This window comes from Adiantum capillus-veneris, chromosome 18 (genome assembly GCF_014529385.1).
Source record: "Adiantum capillus-veneris isolate H3 chromosome 18, ASM1452938v2, whole genome shotgun sequence".
In the NCBI taxonomy this organism is placed as follows: domain Eukaryota; kingdom Viridiplantae; phylum Streptophyta; class Polypodiopsida; order Polypodiales; family Pteridaceae; genus Adiantum; species Adiantum capillus-veneris.
Window position 1 is genome coordinate 30326408 of NC_140948.1, and position 21074 is coordinate 30347481.

General features: G+C 42.3%; 1 pseudogene; it reads left to right on the plus strand.

Moving 5' to 3' along the window:
• The window catches only part of LOC147435420 (CBL-interacting serine/threonine-protein kinase 3-like), an 80212-nt pseudogene that overhangs the window by 41810 nt on the left and 17328 nt on the right, over positions 1-21074 (plus strand).

Below are 21074 nucleotides of genomic sequence, written 5' to 3' on the forward strand. Positions count from 1 at the left end.
GAGATTCTTGTTTGCTAGGGACATATTAGTTTCCTTAAGTGTTTCCTCACCTTCAAATAGAATATCTAGCAATCGATACTTCATTTGCATTTCAATAATTTAGCAATTAGACAAACGAATGAATGTTACAATTGCCACCAATATGTATGCATCGAATAGGGAGATTTTAGCTTCCTTAAGTGCTTCCTCACCTTCGGATAAAATATCTAGCAATCAACACTTCTTGCATTTTAATATTTCAATGATTAGACAAATGAATGTTACATGATGCACACAATGTAATGAATTGCAAAACTTACTCCTTGTTGGAAATGCGTGGAAGCTTTGGTAGGGTGAATTTGCAAGATTTGGTAGGGTGAACCCGTTCGCCTTCTCATTCCAACCCGTGTAAGAAATTGCTTCGCAAAATAATTCCTTACCATTGTTAGGGTTGATGATCTATGCAAGCTCATAGCTCCACTTTACAAAGAGGGCTTTGGTATCCTTGAGTGCATAGTCATAATTTTTGAATTATTCATGTGGGAGGACCGATAGGTAGTTAAATGAATCTTTCTTTGGCAATAAAATAACCTTTGCATTATGTAAGGCATAAAACTTTGACTACCAATGCACGAACAAAAATATTTTAGTGCCTGGATCATAAAATCATTTTCAAACATAAAAAATGGCATATCTTCGTTGACTAGAGGTATGGAGAGAGCTTTTTAAGGAAGCTTTTTAGGGAGCTTTTTTTCTGATTTTTACTTGCATCAGCAAAATTTTTTTAAAAGCATCCTAGAAAGCTCCCTCGTGGAGAGAGCTTTAGGAGGGAGTTTTCTCCTGTGTGTGTGTGTGTGTGTGTGTGTGTGTGTGTGTGTGTGTGTGTCCCTCTTTCCCCTCCCATCTCTCTATCTATATCTTTCTCTCTCTTTGTACCCCCCCTCCCCCTCCTCTCTCTCTCTCTCTCTCTCTCTCTCTCTCTCTCATATATGAACCCTTAAATGGGGTTGTAGCCGAACAAGACACAGAGCACATTCCACAAGGAGTGAGTTTTATCGAGCCTCGAGCAAGTTTTTCTGAGCAGAGAAAAAGTCGAGAAGATCCCATGAAAAGAAATAATGAAAACCAAATAAATTACATGAAACATTTTAAATAAATAGCTCTCAGAATCTATTTTGAATATAGGACAGCCTTTATGAAATTGCAAACTACTTAAGCATAATTTAACTCAAATAAACATTTCACCCACTTGAAGCAATTTTTTGCAGCTTACTTTCACTTATATATGAATCTTCTAAAGTCTCTATATGAGAAAACGTTCGCGGATTTAATCAACCATCATTAGTTACATTGCATCCTATGGTGTAGCTTCAAAGTCGACAGGGCTTGTGAGCACAATGGAAGGTGCTACACGAAGGTAAACCAACATTTGCATATAAACAACACCCACAATTACGATGTTACAATATTTGAACTCTTTTAAAAATACACATATATATGTAATGCAAGTCGCTTAGACTATGTCGGCTAGTAGGCTAGTTTTAGCCCGATGCAAAAAGGTGTTGTGTACTCTATCTTACTGGTGCATTATATGTGAGTAAATATTTAAAATTGTTTAACTCTAGGATATATCATTACATTCTCCAAATGCAAAATATGAAACCAAAAATCTGACCACGAAAGGCGGCTAACGATGTTAAAGAGGGGGAGGAGAATGATGTTGAAAATACCTTGATTTAGATCAATGCCAAGATAGGTGTAAAGATAAATGCATGTATATTGAAACCTATGGAGAGGCAACGATGCCTCTCTAAGAGATGCAACATGAGCATTCTCACAAGGGCTTCTCTTGATGATCATTCCTCGCTCACCACTCAATGCTATAGGTTGATGCTCAAGCTGGGTTTAGACAACTCGACGACAAAGAAGCACAAAGGGGCATGCATCCCTTGTGGCGAATGCTCATTGAACTAAGATGATTTTGCAAATTTCCGAACCCTCCAAACTTTGGGCGAGACCCCCCACCTCTCGAAGAAAACTCTTCCATGCAATTTATCAATGTAGTTTGCAAGAATCAGAGTTTGAACCCCAGCTCACAGGACGAGGATGAAGTGTCAAACAGCGGGCATTATCCCAATTGGATGTTGAAGAGACCCAACTTTTTTATTGAAGACTGCGTTCCGTCTGAACATAGTAGCTGGCAGCAAAAGCAAAAAGTGAAACTTCTCTCATGTGAATCCACCCTCATTGAAAATACTTAAATAGACTACATCAAGGTGCCACGTTTTGGAATGCCCAAATAATGATCATCTCTCTCCCTCTCTCTCTCTCTCTCTCTCTCTCTCTCTCTTCTTCTTCTTCTTCTTCTTCTTCTTCTCGTGCTCCGCCTGACATGGTCAGCGTGTGTGAGGCCCCGCGACCCCACCACCCTCCATCTCTCTTGTACAACAGATGAGCTGCTGAGTTGGAGCTCTCAGTGCACGCCAGTCGCTCTCTCTCTCTCTCTCTCATTGACAGAGTTTGGGGGGAGGGGGGATCTAGAGGCAATGATGCTGCTCTAATTTTCTCACATGCACAACACGTGACTCCTCCCACCCTATCCTTCCTCAATGTCAAGCAAGTATCGCCTTGTGGCTGAGCTAGTTTAGGGAAAGCCACGCCAGTGCCATTCTCTTAAGAGTTTATATCTAAAATATCTAATGCTACTCATCCAATCATCGTCTAGCAATTTAAAAAAAAAGAAAATTCCAAAATACCCCTCGAATTTTCCCAATATTTGTCATAAATTCCCAAAATTCTCTTTAAATTTACTAAAATTCCCAAAATACCCCTCGTCATGAGATTAAATTTCTCCAAAGGTAAAAAATATATAGCTTTTGGTAAGAAGAGTGATTGTCTATCAATACAAGATGCTAAAACTAGAATTTAATTTGGTTATGTAGGCTTTGGAGATGAGTCTAGTCGCTTCATTATTTTTAGACATAGTCGACTTTTTTTAGGAGGTAAATTGTGACAAATTACATGCTCAACACTCAAAAACGGATCTCAATTGTCAAAAACGAATAAAGATCAGAAAATCTTGGACGATCAGACCAAAATTTTACAAATTGCCATATTACAAATTTTAGGGTAGAGGGGCAAATACGTGAACGCCCCTTGAACTACGATGGATTACCCCCTAATAAAAAAGATGGTCGTGAGATAGAAGCAACACATCCCTCACAAGAAGTGGTTAGCACAGCTTTGAAGTGTTTGTTGAAGATTGTTCAGATTATAGGTTCAATCCCTGCTCGCTCACGGGACACATTAAACCACATGGGTGCATTGGCGGCTCACTGGCCCATCTTTTGTTACATTACAAATATCTGCAATGCTCGCGTGTCCTTTGCGCTCCGTCGCCAACGCCGCTGCTTTTGTTGTGAGATCCTGCACCCGTAACGTGTTACATCATCCACCCTAGACAAAACTATATGTTTTGACACCTTGTTGCCGAGTCCGAATCCATTTGCTCTAGATCTGAAACCCCTCGAAATCAAGGTGCGGTGTCGTGGACTAAATTGGGTCCTTCAGAAGTTCAAAATTTCAAACCTCATGCATGAGTCGACACCCATTTGCTCTAATTTTGAAACCCCTCGAAAGCAAGGCACGGCGCCGCAGACTGATTTGGGGTCCTTCAAAAGTTCAGACCTGATGCATGAGAGATGCATGAGAGAGAGAGAGAGAGAGAGAGAGAGAGAGAGAGAGAGAGAGAGACAGACCAAAGCGTAACGTGTTTGCAAGGTCAAGCAAAGATCTAAGAATCCGAGAAAGCTGAGCTGATATTATAGCTAAGGCCCGATGGAGATGCACAAGAAAGCTCAAATGATATTACAATAGGCTCTGATATATTGAGAGGTGAGAGGAGAAAGAGCCATAGAAGCGATCGAAAGGTGCGGCTCACCCACGTCCTTTGTAGAAGGTCATGATCTGCAACCATGTCATCATGCTCCTCAACCGGTAGTGCAATCATAAGTCGTAGCCACATGTGGGAATGATAATCCACATCAACATCCTAATAGACACAACGGCCCACTCCCATGAAGTTTGAATCCTCAGTGCTCACATGAATCTTGTAACCCGTGCCCTGTAACTGCCATAGGTCTTGACTCCTGTATATGAGTGCATCGTCCCTAATCATTAATTATCGCATTCTGGCGTGTTGCCTACTCACCTAGGCCTCTGCATGTTTTCTCTCTCTCTCTCTCTCTCTCTCTCTCTCTCTCTCTCTCTCTCTCTCTCAGTGAGCTCTCCTCCTTCTCACATGGTATCATCGCAGCTAGGCTTTGATCTTGCTCCCACTGCTCATGCTCAACCTTGCGTGCTTCCTCTTGCACTGCAGGCCTGCCGGAGCCCAACACTTGCTGAACCTCTGCATCGCTTTTGCGGTTAAATTTCGAGCGCTAGTGCCCTACGTGGCACTAGCAGCGCCGTTGATCTTAAAAATGCAGAGCTTTTTAATGGCAATGGCTGCTGCCACATAGGCAGCAACGCTCAAAATTTATCATCGCACATCGCTTTTACACACCTCCAGCCGACATCCTGCAAGGTCCAGCGCCGCGCCCTCCTCTATGCAAGGGCACCATGTTGCAGGCATCTTGGCGCTAGCCCTTGCCTCATCGTGGGATGCCGCCCTCTTAATCCCTGGCCTTGGGCCTCCTGCCGTCCTGCCCAACCCACGCTGCGCGCACCGCTCTGCCCCTATGCCTTCCTTCAAGAAGATCCTACTCCTCTGCCGACAACTGACGAAGCAGCTGATCTGAAACTCCTCGAAATCAAGGCATGGCGTCGCGGACTGATTTGGGGTCCTTCAGAAGTTCAGACCTCATGCATGAGAGAGATAAAGAGAGAGAGAGAGAGAGTACAAAGCGTCAAGAGCTTTGAGAGAGAGAGAGAGAGAGAGAGAGAGACAGAGAGAGGGGACGTAACGTGTTTTCAAGGTCAAGAAAAAATCTAAGAATCCGGCAAAATTGAGCTGATATTATAGTCGATGGAGATGCACAAGAAAGCTCAGATGATATTAAAGCAGATTGTGATATATCGAGAGGAGGAAGAGCCATGCACAAGAAGATTTAGAAATTTTCTCATGTAGGAAAAGGGAGCCTTTTTCAATGTTTTTCATACAATGCATAACATCATAAGCATCTGCTCGGGAGGCACCGCATACCTAGCTAAGTATGATTGGGAGCAGGGGACCGCTGCCCCCCCCACCAAGCCGGCGGTCCCATGCCCCCAATCATACCTAGCTAGGTATGTCGTGCCTCCCTCACAGAAGCTCATGATGTTGAGGTAAGTCATAACATGGGAATTATTGTGAGAATCTGTCCAAAACTTCTTGTGATGGAAGCGATCGAAGGTGCAGCTCACCCATGTCCTTGCTTTATTGAGGGCATGTTGTAGAAGGTGATCATGATCTGCAACCATGTCATCGTGCTCCTCAGTCGGTAGTGCTACCAAAGGATTCCATAAGTCATAGCCACATCTAGTCCCACTTTACCTCCTCACCCGAGCCCACCACCACCTCCTCGACCTCGTCCTCCACCTCATCCTCATCGCCCATCAATTAAACTCGATCTCTTTGACTTCCTGTCCTTAGATGCCTTGCCTATCCGTTCACCCTCAACCACCTTCCCTTTTCACTTCTGCAAGCTTCCCTATCAAGAGCTTGCAACATTACAATCATGGCTACTAACAACGAGTTCCTTAGACTTGCTCCTACTTGATCACGATCACTTGGGGCCTGAGCAAATAATAGTTTTGCATTTGCGGCTCGTATATGCTTTGCACTTGTTTATAAGAGAGAGTCATTGGCTCTCTTGAACGAGCACTACATTTTATATCGAGAAGAAGTCGGAAAAGAAAACTAGTTTTTTTTTTTTTGGGGGGGGGGGGGGGGGGGGGGGCGGCGCGCTCATTTCAAGATGGGTTGGGAAGGAAGTGTTGTGCTATTTGAAAAATTAGCTTCTTCTAAATTCAAGTCATGCCTTTGCTCTATGTCACTACCTCGCTTAAACCCAATCTAAATAGAATTGCCCCATTAACACCTTATGCATGTGATGATGGATGTATTTGACAACTTTACTTGCAAGCATAAAATCATGCTTCTCCTTTTACATGATAGACTAGTCTTTTTTTTTTTTTTGTGCTACATCATCAATTCACTACTCAATCAAGATCCATCACCATTTAGCTTAAAGTAGGGTATGTGGTCCTAAAGCAACACTTTAGATAATATAAAAATCTTTCTATCAAGGTCATGTGCATCCATTACTATGACCAACCACCATCATCAACCTTTTTTAGAGTTTGGTAATGTCTACGATCATAGCAAATAAGGATACACTTTTATTCGTTGGTTTCCTTAAGTATGCCAATTCAAACTATCATCTAAGGACAAATGATCAAAGTGACATTGTATGTGTTGTGTTTTGTGTGTGTGTCTCTCTCTCTATGTATACTAAAGAGAGAGAGAGAGAGAGAGAGAGAGAGAATCATCTATTGTGCAAAGGTACAAGAAAAAACAAATTTTTTCGAATAAATGGAGATGTCTCTAGAATTATATAAACATTTAGATGAAAAATTTAAAAATATTTGCTACATTTAGAATTGTCATATGACATTAAGTGTCACCAAGATGTGTACAAAGTTGCCAATGGTATGTAATTTGTTTTCTTTGAAAGGTTGGTTTTGCTCGTTTTATGGTTTGCTCGAAAAATTTTGCTCGGTTTTTGGGATTCCTCCAAGGAGTTACAGTGCCTCTATGCGTGGTTTGACTACAACCCCCTTTAAGGGTTTTCTATATAATATATATATATAAATAAATAAAAATATATATGTATAAAAAATATCTACTTTGTCTCTCTATCTATCTCCTCTTGCTTTCTCTCACTATCTCCCTCTACTCCCCTCTCTCTCTCTCTCTCTCTCTCTCTCTCTCTCTCATACTCAAGCTCATCCTCAAGTGAGCACTAGCGTTCACTCGAGCATGAGCATGAGCTTGAGCTTGAGCATGAGAGAGAGAGAGAGAGAGAGAGAGAGAGAGAGAGGGAAAGAGACACACACACACACACACAGAGCAAGAGGGGATAGAGAGAGAGAGAGAGAGAGAGAGAGAGAGAGAGAGAGAGAGAGAATATGTGTATGTGTGTGTGTGTGTGTAACCCTTAAAGAGGGTTGTAGCTGAACGGCGCGTAGAGGGAATTATACAAGAATTATTAGTGCCTCCGTGCGTCGTTCAACTACAGCTCCCTTTAAGGGTTAGATAAATAAATATATTTATTTATTTATGTATATACACCAAAATATATCTAGCTTCTCTCTCTCTACGTCTCTCTCTCAAGCGCTCACCTTGCATTAGGAGATTTCGGAGGTCTTTTGGAGGGCATTTTGGAAGAGAGAGGAAAATAAGCTCCTCCAATGAGAGAAGAGCCTACGTTACGTAGAAAAATAGATTGATATTAACAAAAATATAAAAGGTGTCCCTCTTCTCATTTAATAATCTAGTGGTCCTTGAAGACGATCACTCTCTTTCATTTAATGCGAGCACCTTTCTCAGAAGGTAGATGCGGTGCATTTGATACGGCTTACGTTATCACTAGAACTCAAAAAGTTACAAAACTATCAAGTGGTGGAAGATTTTGAAACTTTTGATATTGTCAATGCGTCCGGAACGCCCAAATATCCTAGAAATGAATGTCCAATTGCCTGGCTCCGACATCCAAAGAGACAAAGAATGTCAAAAACCCCTAAAAGAACATTTTACTAACGGCGCGCGAGGGGGCATTCCAAAATTTTGGAATGCCTCATTCCGCGCCGTTAGTAAAAAGCCCCTTTTTTCCTCTTTTAGGGAGCTTTTTGAAAGGAAAATGTCAAAAAATCTCTAAAAAGGCCTCCATCTCTCACATAGGTTTTTTCTTCATCATCTTAGCCTTAGAGATCATAATTTAGGGTCTATAAGAGTGAGCACGCACACCCATTGTTACAATTCTACAAAGTGCATTTTGATCACACACACACACAGACAGACAAATATAACATACACACAAACACACAGAGACACAAATATAACATACACACACACACAGACACACACTCACAAACACACAGACACACAAATATAACATACACACACACACACACACACAGAGACACACACACACACTCACAAACACACAGATACACAAATATAACATACACACACACACACATATCCCCCCCCTCTCTCTCTCTCTCTCTCTCTCTCTCTCCTCTCTTTCTCTCTCTCTCTCTCTCTACTAAAGGCGCGCGTAGAGAGGCACAACCGGTGTGCATGTCTCTATGCGCGCCTTTAGTACTGTGCATCCACCAGTGTATGTGTTTATGTGTGTATGTGTGAGTGTTATAGAGAGAGGAAGTATGGCGGGGGAAAGAGAGAGAGAGAGTCTTTCTGTTACCTTATACTAACGGTGCGAGGAGGTGTTTTTTGAGGTCAAAACATGCTCCACGCGCGCCGTTAGTAATGGGAGTCTCTCTCTCTCTCTCTCTCTCTCTCTAAATATGCTAAGCTATAGAAAAGAGTCTCTCTCTCTCTCTCTCTCTCTCTAAATATGCTAAGCTATAGAAAAGAGTCTCTCTCTCTCTCTCTCTCTCTCTCTCTCTCTCTCTCTAAATATGCTAAGCTATAGAAAAGAGAGAGAGAGAGAGAGAGAGAGAGAGAGAGAGAGCATGGTGCAAAAGTGCAATAGAGAAACATGGGTAGGCTTTCTTGAAAGATAATTGTCCAAAAATCACTAAAAGGAGCTTTGTACTAACGGCGTGCAGAGGGGCATTCTAGCGTTTTAGAATGCCTCCTCGCGCGCCTTAAGTAAAAAGCCCATTTTTTGGGGTTTTTTGACATTTTTTGCCTCTCCGGATGTCGGAATGAGATAAGTAGACATTGGTTTTTAGGGTATTTTGGCGTTCCGGACGCATTGGTGGTATCAAAAACCTCAAAATCTATCACTATTTGATAGTTTGTGACTTTTCAACTTTCAGTGATGACGTAAGCTGCCTTGAATGCGCCGCACTTGCCTCCTGAAAAAGACGCTCGCATTAAATAAAAAAGTGACAGTTTTCAAGGACGATTGGGAATATAAATCTACTTTTTAAAGTGTCTGGTTGTCCTTTTGGACGTACTCACAAGGTGCAAGTGCATTTTAAAAAAAGTTTCTAGAGAGAGAAATACAATTTCTTACAAGGCCCTCCAAATGACCTCCGAAATTTTCTAATGAGCATGAGCTTGGGTATGAGAGAGAGAGAGAGAGAGAGAGAGAGAGAGAGAGAGAGAGAGAGAGAGAGAGAGAGAGAGCAAGAGGGGGTAGAGAGAGAGAGAGAGAGAGCAAGAATATATATATATATATATATATATATATATATAAAATATGCATGTGTGTGTGTAAGTAACCCTTAAAGAGGGCTGTAGTTGAACGCCATGCAAAGGGATTTTGGAATTATACAAGAAGTATTAGTGCCTCCACGCATGGTTCGACTAAAACCCCCTTTAAGGGTTATATATATATATATCTATATATATATCTACCTTCTCTCTCTCTCTATCTCTCTCTCATGCTCAAGCACATGCTCAAGGTGAGCGCTCACCTTGAGCATGAGAGAGAGAGAGAGAGAGAGAGAGTGTAGACGGCTGGATAATCACCATGTGGGAACGTGTTCTTAGAAGATGGGCAACGAATTACTTAGTAATTACTACAGTAAACCCAAAGTGTATAAATAGGGCCCATTACATTATTATCGGGTTGGCAATAGTTATCACTTGTATTAGCGCTTTGGGCTATAATTGTACTTGAGCATATATATATATATATATATATAAGATGCATGTGTGTGTGTGTAAGCAACCCTTAAAGAGGGCTGTAGTTGAACGCCATGCAAAGGGATTTTGGAATTATACAAGAAGTATTAGTGCCTCCACGCACGGTTCGACTAAAACCCCCTTTAAGGGTTATATATATATATATATATATATATATATATATATATATATATATATATATATATATATATACATACATACCAAAATATATCTACCTTCTCTCTCTCTCTCTCTCTCTCTCTCTCTCTCTATCTCTCTCTCATGCTCAAGCACATGCTCAAGGTGAGCGCTCACCTTGAGCATGAGAGAGAGACAGAGAGTGTAGACGGCTGGATAATCACCATGTGGGAACGTGTTCTTAGAAGATGGGAAACGAATTACTTAGTAATTACTAGAGTAATTACTACAGTAAACCCGAAGTGTATAAATAGGGCCCATTACATTATTATCGGGTTGGCAATTGTTATCACTTGTATTAGCGCTTTGGGCTATATTGTACTTGAGCATCAATGGCAGTATTGTCGGCTGTACTTTCTCTCTGTAATCATATTCGCTGTAATCTTGATCTGTAATCTCAATCATGACATATATTTCAGTGATACTTACTTCTCGTCCAGTCTTCTGAATCTGAATCTGAATCTGAACCCTATTCCAGTCTATAAGTCTGATTCTTATTTCAATATCCACATTTCAATCTAGTCTCTGATTTCTGTCCAGTCTGCTGTCTGAAATCTTCCCACACTAGTAGCTGAAATCCTTCAACACTGGAATTAGTTGTCTCAAGAGATCAGCTCCAATTCCATTTTGGCGATCACGGTGGCTCGAGCTGAAGCTCGTTGACTGAAAGACTCTTCTCCCAGTTGAAGTTTTCAGCAATGGCACCAAAATCCAATCGTGGCCGGAAATCTACCATTCGTGTGGACCCCATTACTGAGGAGTCAGGAAGAGAGTCTGACCCCAAGCAAGAGAAAATGACTGACACTGAGGCTTAGGAGGAGCATAGTCAGGCTGATGAGGCGCAGGACTCACAGCACTCCAGTCATTCTCGACGCCGACGGGCAGAACGGGAAGAACGAAAGGCAAAGAGTTCCAAGAGTTCTCAGTCTTGCCAGAGAGATGAGCATATCAAGGGCAGAAAGGGAAGTCACCGTACTTCTAGCAGACAAAACAGAGAAGATACTGATACTGAGATAGAGACAGAGATTGATTGAGATGCTGACACTGACAATTGCAAGAAGGCTCCCAAGCGTCATTCTAAAGCCAAGAAGAGAAGTGGTGGGATCAGCAGTAATCGAAATGATTACACAGCTTCCTTGAAGATTTCCTTTCCCATATTCAAAGGAGGGAAAAAGGATGATCCAAATGTTCACATACAAGCTTTCGAGCAGTATGCTGAACTAAAAAACATTGATGAAGATGATTGGGGGGAATATTTTCCACAAACCTTGAAGGAGGCTATGGGCATTTTGCAGCCCAATGTCCAGATGCACCGGTAACGACTGCTACTGAGGCTAAGGCACGAGAGCCAGTCCTATTCAGGGTGGTTACCAGGAGCAAGGGAGTAATCATTGAAGAAATTCCAGACATTTCAAAAGTACCAGTCAATCCTAGCAGCAGCAAGTGGGCTCAACAAAGGGAAGTTTGAAAGGCCAAAGGTAAAGAAAAGGTGGTAGATGAGTGGCAAGAGCAGCGGGAACTAGCAGCTAAAATCACAGAGGATTTAGCTAAGAAACTACCAGAGCAGTCAGAAAGTTTCGAAGCTAGAGTCATTCAGAAGATACCAGCCCAATCGACTGATAAAGATCAGTCAGTACCGACCATGACAGAGACCATGCTGGCTATAGTACATGGACTAGCTGATGAAATGGGAGTGGAGGGAAAGAGTAGAAGTACTGCTAAAAAAGAATGGCAGTGTGAAGACACCAGTTCTTCAAGATCTGACAATCAGTCTGACCAAGAGCGAGAGGAAATTCATGTGAAAATTTGTGATAGAATCTAGAAGCTGACTGTAGAGCTGGAGGATATAAGAAAGACCTTGCATGAGGTGGCCAACTTTATCAGACAACGTAGGAAGACTGAGGCAGAGGCCAGAATAGTGGACCTGACAGCTGTCCGGGATGATGAAGTTCCACTTATTCAGGTAGACTACAAGGTCAGGAAGCAGTGGGAACCTCTCTCAAGCGTCATACTGGATGGAGGAGCAGGAGTCAACATAATGGGATCCCATCTTCAGCAAAGAATGGGTATCACTAACATGAAACCAACACCATTTCAAAGTAAGAATGGCAGATCATCGAGTCGTACAAGCGATGGGTATGATTGAAAACATGAAGATAAGAGTTGGGAGGGAGAAATTCAAAACCAGTTTCCTAGTCTTGGATGTGCAGGGAGCATATGGAATGCTACTAGGCCGCCCATGGTTAAGAACAACACATACTGTTCATGACTATGCAAACCAAACTTTGACCATAGAAGGGGCCAGTGGGGGTAGAATCAAAATCCAGACCAACAACACCAGAAGCTGGAAAAAGGAACTGAGGCCGAAGGAGTTGTGTCAGAAATACAGAGCCAAGAAAATTGAGCGAATGCTAGCAGCTATGAATATATTTCCTTTGGCAGAAATCGATTTGAATGCACTCCTGCTAAACAAAGAGCAAGCTAACAAGCAGAAGAGACAATTCCCTGATCAGTTTACTGAAGTCAATGTAGGGGAAAGAACAATTCATCTAACTGGAAGAATGGAGGAACCAGCTGATACTGGTATAATGGAAGAACCAGTATGTTCTGAAGAATACCCACTGGATCAGAATAATGATTCAGAAATGAATGGACCTTCTTGGGACTACGCTGAAGAATCGACCAAACGAAAAGGAGGCGGACCAAACTGGTTGCTTCCAGATGATCAAGAAGTAGAGGAATGGAACCTGGGATCAGAGGAAAATCCCAAAATGATCAAAGTCAACAAGCACCTCAAACCGGCAATGAAGGAAAATGCACCGAAAATGTTCCAGAACTATAAATATGTGTTTGCCTGGGAACATATAGATTTGAAGGGAGTAGATCCTGAAGTCTGTCAGCACCGAATACCTCTGAAACTGGATGCTAGGCCAGTAAGATTGCAAAGATACCGGATGAACCCCAACTATGCAAAGAAGGTCAAGGAGGAGATTGATAATCTTCTCAAGGCTGGGTTCATTATGGAAGTAGCAAGCAGTGATTGGTTATTTCCCATAGTCGTCGTTCCTAAGAAGAATGGGAAATTAAGAGTTTGTGTTGACTATAGGAAACTAAATGCCCAGACTATTAAGGATCCATTTTTACTGATATGTTGCTTGATGAGATCACAGGTTATGAGATGTATAGCTTCATGGATGGTTATAGCGGCTATAACTAGTTACAGATCGCTCCTGAAGATAGGGCAAAGACCACTTTCATCATTGAGTGGGGAGCATTCATGTATCTGGAGATGTCTTTTGGCCTGTGCAATGCACCAGCTACTTTTCAGCGGTGTATGATGGAGATGTTTAATGAATTTCTTCATCGGTTCCTCCCCATTTTCATGGATGACTTCACTGTCTATTCAGATGAGGAACGACACTTTCTATTCCTAGAGATGGTTTTTAAACGTTGTCAGGAGAAGAGGATTTGTTTGAATCCATTCAAATCTGTATTTCTGGTCTGGAAGGGACAGCTACTGGGACATGTGGTTTCCCCCAATGGAGTAGAGATGGCCAATGACAAAATACAGTGTGTCCAGCAAGCTAAAGCACCCAGAACTGCTTCAGAGTTGAGTTCTTTCTTGGGTTATGTGAATTTCTACAGAAGATTTGTACACAAGTTTGCTTCTCAAGCAGTACCACTATATAAGCTTACAAAGAAGACCAGTAAGTTCATCTGGACTGCTGAGTGTGAGGAGAGTTTTCAGAATTTGAAAAAAGCCATTACCAGTAAACCAGTCCTTAGGCAGCCAAATTGGGATATTATTTTTCATGTACATGTAGATGCTTCAGGATTGGTAATGGGGGCAATATTAGCTCAGCCAGATGACAGAACAGACTATCCGGTCTATTTTGCTAGTCGCAGATTCAGTCAGGCTGAACAAGGCTATACGACTACTGAAAGAGAAGCTCTCGGAATGGTTTTTAGCGCTACGAAGTTCAGGCATTACCTATTGGGGAAGTTATTCCATTTTTATGTGGATCATCAAGCTCTTCTGTTTCTGATTAACAAAGTTATTATTCAAGGTAGGCTGATAAGATGGATGATGTTCCTTATGGAATTTGAATTCAGAATTTTCCATAAGCCTAGCCGAAACCACTGTGGAGGTGACTTTCTTTCCAGAAGTATAGAGGGATATTCAGAATCACCTCTGAGAGATGAGCCAGTGGATGCTGATTTATTTCAGTTAGAAGCAGAAGAATCAGTGGATCCTGAAGGGTATGATATTTATCAATTCCTTTCCCAAGGTGCCTTTCCGGAGGATTGGAAACAGAATCAGAAGAAAGCTCTGATCATAAAAAGCCTGAAATTTACCATCATCGGAGGAGTACTTTATCGACTAGGTGTGGATGGTATACTTCGACGATGTGTCCCTATGGAAGGAAGAATGCAAGTGATTTCAGAAGCGCATAATGGTGAGTCTGGTGGACACTTTTCCAACGAAGTGACCTACAAGAAGATTCTGCAAGCAGGTCTATGGTGGCAAACACTGATTGCTGATGTCAAAAGGTTTTATAAAACTTGTGACATATGCCAAAGAATGGGCCGACCAACATCTGCAGACATGACTCCCTTAATGCCAATACAACCATTGGGAGTATTCATGAAATGGGGATTGGATTTTATGGGACCTTTTAAGAAGGTGACTGGGTTTTATGGGGACCTTTTAAGAAGGTGACTCCCAGGAAGAACAAGTACATCGTGATGGCTACTTGTTATGTTACCAAGTGGGTTGAAGCTAAGGCTCTTCCTGACAACACATCCAAGTCAACTGTAAGGTTTGAGAATATTGTCTGCCGATATGGATGTCCAATAGAAATTGTGACCGATCAAGGAACACATTTTATCAATGATACTATGGAAATCCTATTGGATATGCTTTCAGTCAAGCATCGAAAATCTACTCCTTACTATCCTAGATGCAATGGACAGGCTGAAAGTAGCAACAAGACAATAAAGACTATTCTCACTAAGGTGGTGCAAAAGAAACCAGACCAGTGGGATTTGAAGCTTCAGACTGCTCTATGGGCTTATAGGACAGCTTATAAGGTAACTACTGGAATGACACCATTCAGAATGGTGTATGGTACTGAAGCTGTGGTTCCTATGGAGTTTGTAATCCCCAGTCTGAGAATGGCTGTGAAGTATGGATTAGACTTCAACCATAATCTTAAGAAAAGACTGGATGAACTGATGCAGTTAGATGAACTCAGGCAAAGGGCTATATTGGAACAAGAAATTGTTTAACAACGAAGGAAGCACTGGCATGATCACCGAGTTAAAGTTCGAGAATTCCAGAAAGGAGACTTAGTGCTTCTATATCAGTCTAGATTGGGTCCAAAGAAGCCGAATTTGAAGATTGCCTGGGCAGGACCTTTTGAGGTCGATTGGGTCTTCTCCAATGGCACAGTCAGATTGAAAGATTTATCTGGACTAATGTTGTCAGGAGTGTATAATGGCGCAAATATCAAGCTCTATTATTCAGAGACCAGAGAAACTAGGTTAGAACAAGGAACTAAAGAACTAGAGGTTGCTGATCAAGAGATACCGGAATCATATATTTTTGGACTTTTTCATGTGCAGCCGGTTCCAGTTTCAGAACCAGTACCAGAAGGACCAGATCAGTCTGATCTTAAAATCATTACTAGTACGGTCGCACCAGACTGAGAATCAGTTCAGTACCAGTATGGATACACTTTCCAAATTTTAAGCACCCAACGGTCAAATGGCATGCCAGTGGTAATTAATACAAGGATGGGTCGTAGTCTTGTCCAATGCATGTCTGCCACGACAGCAACGACGCACACAAGTCTAGGAGCGGCGAGTGGTGGAGCTTTTATGGAGCGAACACGTATAACAGTCAGGAGAGTTAGCATTTTTCCCCATAAATCTCCTGTGCAACGCTTTCCTCCTGTTAACCATTCGCCATCGCCGAGCTCCGAGGTTTCTTCACTACAGCCACAAACTTCGACCTCTGACGAGACAACTGACTGTCAAACAGTCTTACCAGCGACACCAGAAAACGACTTCGACACAAGTAAGTCATCTTCTCCTTCGCGTGTTTCATCGTCTCATCGACCTCACAGTGTCTGGGTAGAAGGAAACGCTCAGAGAAGATGCAGGAAACTCTTGAGGAAACCCAGGCTATAGTTGCTGAGGCAAAGGCAAGCCTTCCCGTTCTTCCATACAGTAAAATCCAACGATATGTATTTACTGATCACACAATGACTTTGCTACAACTCTGGGATCTGCGAGTTGTGTTGCAAGCTACAAGGATTGCTTTTGATTCATATATCATCAAGGAAGTTCTTGACTCCTTTGATGCTGAAACTAGCAGTGCTATGGTAAATAGTAGGAAGGCTTCAGTAACACCAGAAGCCATTGCATTTGCATTTCGGATGCCTAAGGAGCCCAAACTGTCTGTGGCAACTGCGCATCAAATAAGTATCGCTTTGAAGGAGGATGAAACGGCTAGAAAGAAGCGTAAGGCAAGTGCTCAAGGAGTTCCAGTAGAGAAGGACTGGAAGCCTCCGCTGCTTACAGGTTTGTAGCTGAAGCAGTCAGCCTTAAGAACAACCCAACGTATGTGTCAGAAAAATTGTTTGCTATGCTGTTGGCCAAGATACTGGATCCACAAGTCCATATCAACCTTTGTCAAATACTCTCGTATAATGTACTCCAACAGACTGCCAAGCTGAAATCTCAAACTGTTTTCAAGGCATGGTATGTCTGGCAAATCCTGTATTGGGCTACTGTTGCAGATGTTAATGAGCAGGAAAAGAAGGCTTGGAGTGAGCATCCCATTTCTGAACCAAAGAAAATTGAACTGTCCTCAGACGACGAGGAAACAAACAGTCAAATGATTTCCACTGACCTGAAAAGGAAAGCCACTACAGAAGAAGCTGGCAGTTTAAAGAAGCCAAGAATTACATTGACAAAAAGCAGTGAGTTTTTGAAGCAAATAGAAAGCCAGGTTAAGGAATTAAGCACTGAGAAAGCTGAGATGAGTAAAACTGAGCAGTAATCTGCTCAGAAGACTCTGCCTGATCAGCCAGTTGTCAAAAATACAATTGCTACTGGATCTGGGAAAGATCATGTCAAGCCAGTCACTGTTGAGAAGATACCAAACCAGTCAGGGGACAAAGGCAAGAGTCAACTAGACAAAGGGAAAGGTCCAGCGTTCTTAACTTTGTCTTGTGGAGTTCCTGCCATTAGTGGAAATCCTCTGCAACTGGTAAAACAGGATAAGTTGTAGCAAATGAAAACTCAGAAATTGAGAGGGCATCTTTTGCTCAGCAAAGTTGATTATGCAACTTTACCCTACGTGGCTCCAGTGGTAATATATGAACCTGTTGATTCTGATCCAACCACGGTCAAAGACAGATGTTTAGTATTGATACAGTCTTCTTGGAATACCATTGTCAGTTGTATGGGACAATTGGTGGAGGTTGCTGGATCAGAAGATGAAGTCAAGAAGCTTAAAGCTGATTTGGCAGAAGCACAACATCAGATTGAAACACTTCAGAAAGCCCAGGAAGTGCAGAACATACAACACAGGGTACTGGAAGCTCAATCAGAAAGGACTCAGGAATTGTTGAACAAAAAGTTAGCTAAGGCTGAGTCTGAAATTATGATTATCAAAAGTCAAAGGAATGAAGCACTGAGAGCTGCCGAGTGAGCTGAAACGATGCTCAGGATGAATCGGGCGGAATTCAGAAAGCTGCTATTGCACCATACAACTCTGAAGCGTTCACTGATTGATAGATACATCTACAATAGCTTGTCTGAAACTTTAAACCCTTCAGGCAATGCTGTTTTCGACTTAGAAAATTTAAAGTCCTTGATGGAAAGTATGCAGAGCGATTTGCAGGACAAGGTGGGTGAGTTCAATAATGCTCTGATGAACCAAGCTATAATGGATTATATTGAGCAACAGACTTCCCCGGATGAGGATGAAGAAGATGAAGAAGATGTAGCTGATCATGAGGAGGATGATCAAGAAACTGGGCATACAAAGGACGATGATGATGCCCTACCACCATCTCCACCTCCAGGACCTGGTACTGGTGGGACAAGGCCAGATGAAGGAGGCCAGTCACAGCCAGACCAGAATGAGGGTCAGTAGGAAGGACAGGATAAAGAGCACCAGTTGGGTAATCAACAGACTGAAGAGCAGCAGCCCAATAACACTGGGAATCAACCAACTGATCAGTCCCATCACAACAGAGAGGCTAAAGGGAAAATGAAAGTTCAGGATGAGGGACTAGTGGCTGATCATCAGCATTCACTGCAACTCATTACTTTGAATAAGCAACTGAGACATCAACAGGCCTCCATCACCAGATAGTATCTGGAGGATGATGCTCTCTGGACTGACTTGGAAAGATTTCAAAGACTATATGTGGGAGCCAGGGAAATGGTAGAACATTGGAAATCAGCTGCTTTCCATGATAAAGAAGCTTGTAGACTCCCTGCGCATCCCAGTACAGTCCAGCTGTTGGAACGAGTTCCGGAATGGATACTCAATGCTGATGAGAAAGTGGCAAACCCACAATGGCAAAGGCAGTCTACTGCAGATTGTCGGTCCTTAGCTCTAGAACTGGAACTTCTACTAGGTAACAAACCAACTTACCGCTGCATGAAGGATGTTAGGGTACAACTCAAGGAAGTTCTGGTACAAATGCAAGCTGCCAGAGGTGTTTTGGATCAGAGAGTCAAAGCCATTCTTGAGGACCAGACAGCTACTAGCAAAGGACCTCAAACGCGAATGTCAGTAGGTGCACAGGCAACTGCTCTCCGAACCCTGTTCCAGCTAGTGAGAATCACTAGAAAGATGATGCAACAGGAGAACCAGGCTATTCTCAATTTCCTGGAATTTGTGCCTGATTCTCCAGTTCTCTTGTATGTTGTTCCGGCAAGAGAAACTGAGCTGCCAAGATTCTTTCCAGCTCTGTATCCTCAACATCAAGAACCAGTTGATCGACTCACATATTTCAAAATAACTGATGAGCTTCAGGATTGGTATGAGCGATCAACTGTGGAATGGAAGACTTGGCAGACATTGCTCAATGATGCTCTCCAAATCAATGACATTCAGGCAATGAAAGAGGAGCTGCATAGGATTCAGCTGTGTATGGGCCAGTGGAAGATTCAAGTCAGAGGATTGACCAGGATTACTAATCAGTTGCTACAACTCACGGTCGAATCTTCCAAATTACCTGAAAAAGACATTGCAGCAAAGTCGGGTCTGGCACCGCAGTACACGGAGATGGTTGAGATTCTTTTCGAAGCTCGCGTCAAAACAAATCAGCCTCTTCCAGAAGGATGGATCCATACTGCTTCGCATTGTCATAAGCTGGCCAGAACCAGACTGAGCAAGGGCAGGCGTACACTCTATGATCCTGACACCAAAACCTATCATTCTCTCACGCCTTATGAGGTAGAGATGACCACAGACTTGCAGGATCATCTTGAGCAGGAGGACTGATTCAGAAGGAGAATGCTGGTGCTGGGACTTCTCAGGCACCATCCCCGTCAAAGAGCAAAGACAAAAGGAAGACGGTCCAATGGAAGGATACTGGGTAGTTCCATCTCAGAATTCAGTGGCAACTTTTCTTCTCAGCAGGTAGGGAGAGATGACAGCTCTACCTTGGCCTGATGACAGCTCCACCTTGGCCTTTTCCGCTGCCTTCCGCAATCCTTGGTCCTTCTTAAACTCCTACTCGTAATCTTTGAATGGCCAGTCTCTATGAGGTCAAGCTGGCATCCCAACATCAGAACCAGACGATGGATTTTTCAGTCTCACATCAGAATCAGACAGAGGGCAATTTTCAGAAATTTTGGAATCTTGCCAAAATTCAAGAAAGAAGGGAAGGATGTAGACGGTTAGATAATCACCATGTGGGAACATGTTCTTAGAAGATGGGCAGCGAATTACTTAGTAATTACTACAGTAAACCCGAAGTGTATAAATAGGGCCCATTACATTATTATCGGGTTGGCAATTGTTATCACTTGTATTAGCGCTTTGGGCTATAATTGTACTTGAGCATCAGTGGAAATATTGTCGGCGGCTGTACTTCCTCTCTGTAATCATATTCGCTGTAATCTTGATCTGTAATCTCAATCATGACATATATTTCAGTGATACTTATTTCTTGTCCAGTCTTCTGAATCTGAATATGAATCTGAATCTGAACCTTATTCCAGTCTATAAGTCTGATTCTTATTTCAGTATCCACATTTCAGTCTAGTCTCTAATTTCTGTCCAGTCTATTGTCTGAAATCTTCCCACACTAGTAGCTGAAATCCTTCAACACTAGAATTAGTTGTCTCAAGAGATCAGCTCCAATTCCACAGAGAGAGAGAGAGCGAGAGAGAGAGAGAGAGAGAGAGAGAGAGAGAGAGAGAGAGAGAGAGAGAGAGAGAGCAAGAATGTGTGTGTGCGCGTGTGTGTGTGTATACATATATATATGTATCTATATGTTCTTCATATTATTAAAAACCTCTTAAAGGGGGTTGTAGCAGAACGACGCATAGAGGAAATTATACAAGAAGTATCTTCGCGTGCCACTCAGCTACTCAGCTACAACCCCCTTTATGGGTTATATATATATATATATATATATATATATATATATATATATAGATAGATAGATAGATAGATAGATAGATAGAGAGAGAGAGAGAGAGAGAGAGAGAGAGAGAGAGAGAGAGAGAGAGAGAGAGAGAGAGAAGGGAGAAAAAGCTTCCTCTTGAAGCTCTTTCCGCGAGGGAGATTTTCAAGGGAGTTTTCTAAGAAGTTTTTTTTTTTTTGTTGCAAGTAAATATCATGAAAAAACTCCCTAAAAAGCTTCCTCAAAAAGATCTCTCAATTCCCATCCCCATCTTCATCTACCTTGTAAGGTCATCCCCGTACTTTGAAAACCAATTGCAACAATAGAGCCATTGTAAGCTTGAGCCACTGATTTCTTTGTGGCCTCGTGCTTCCGTG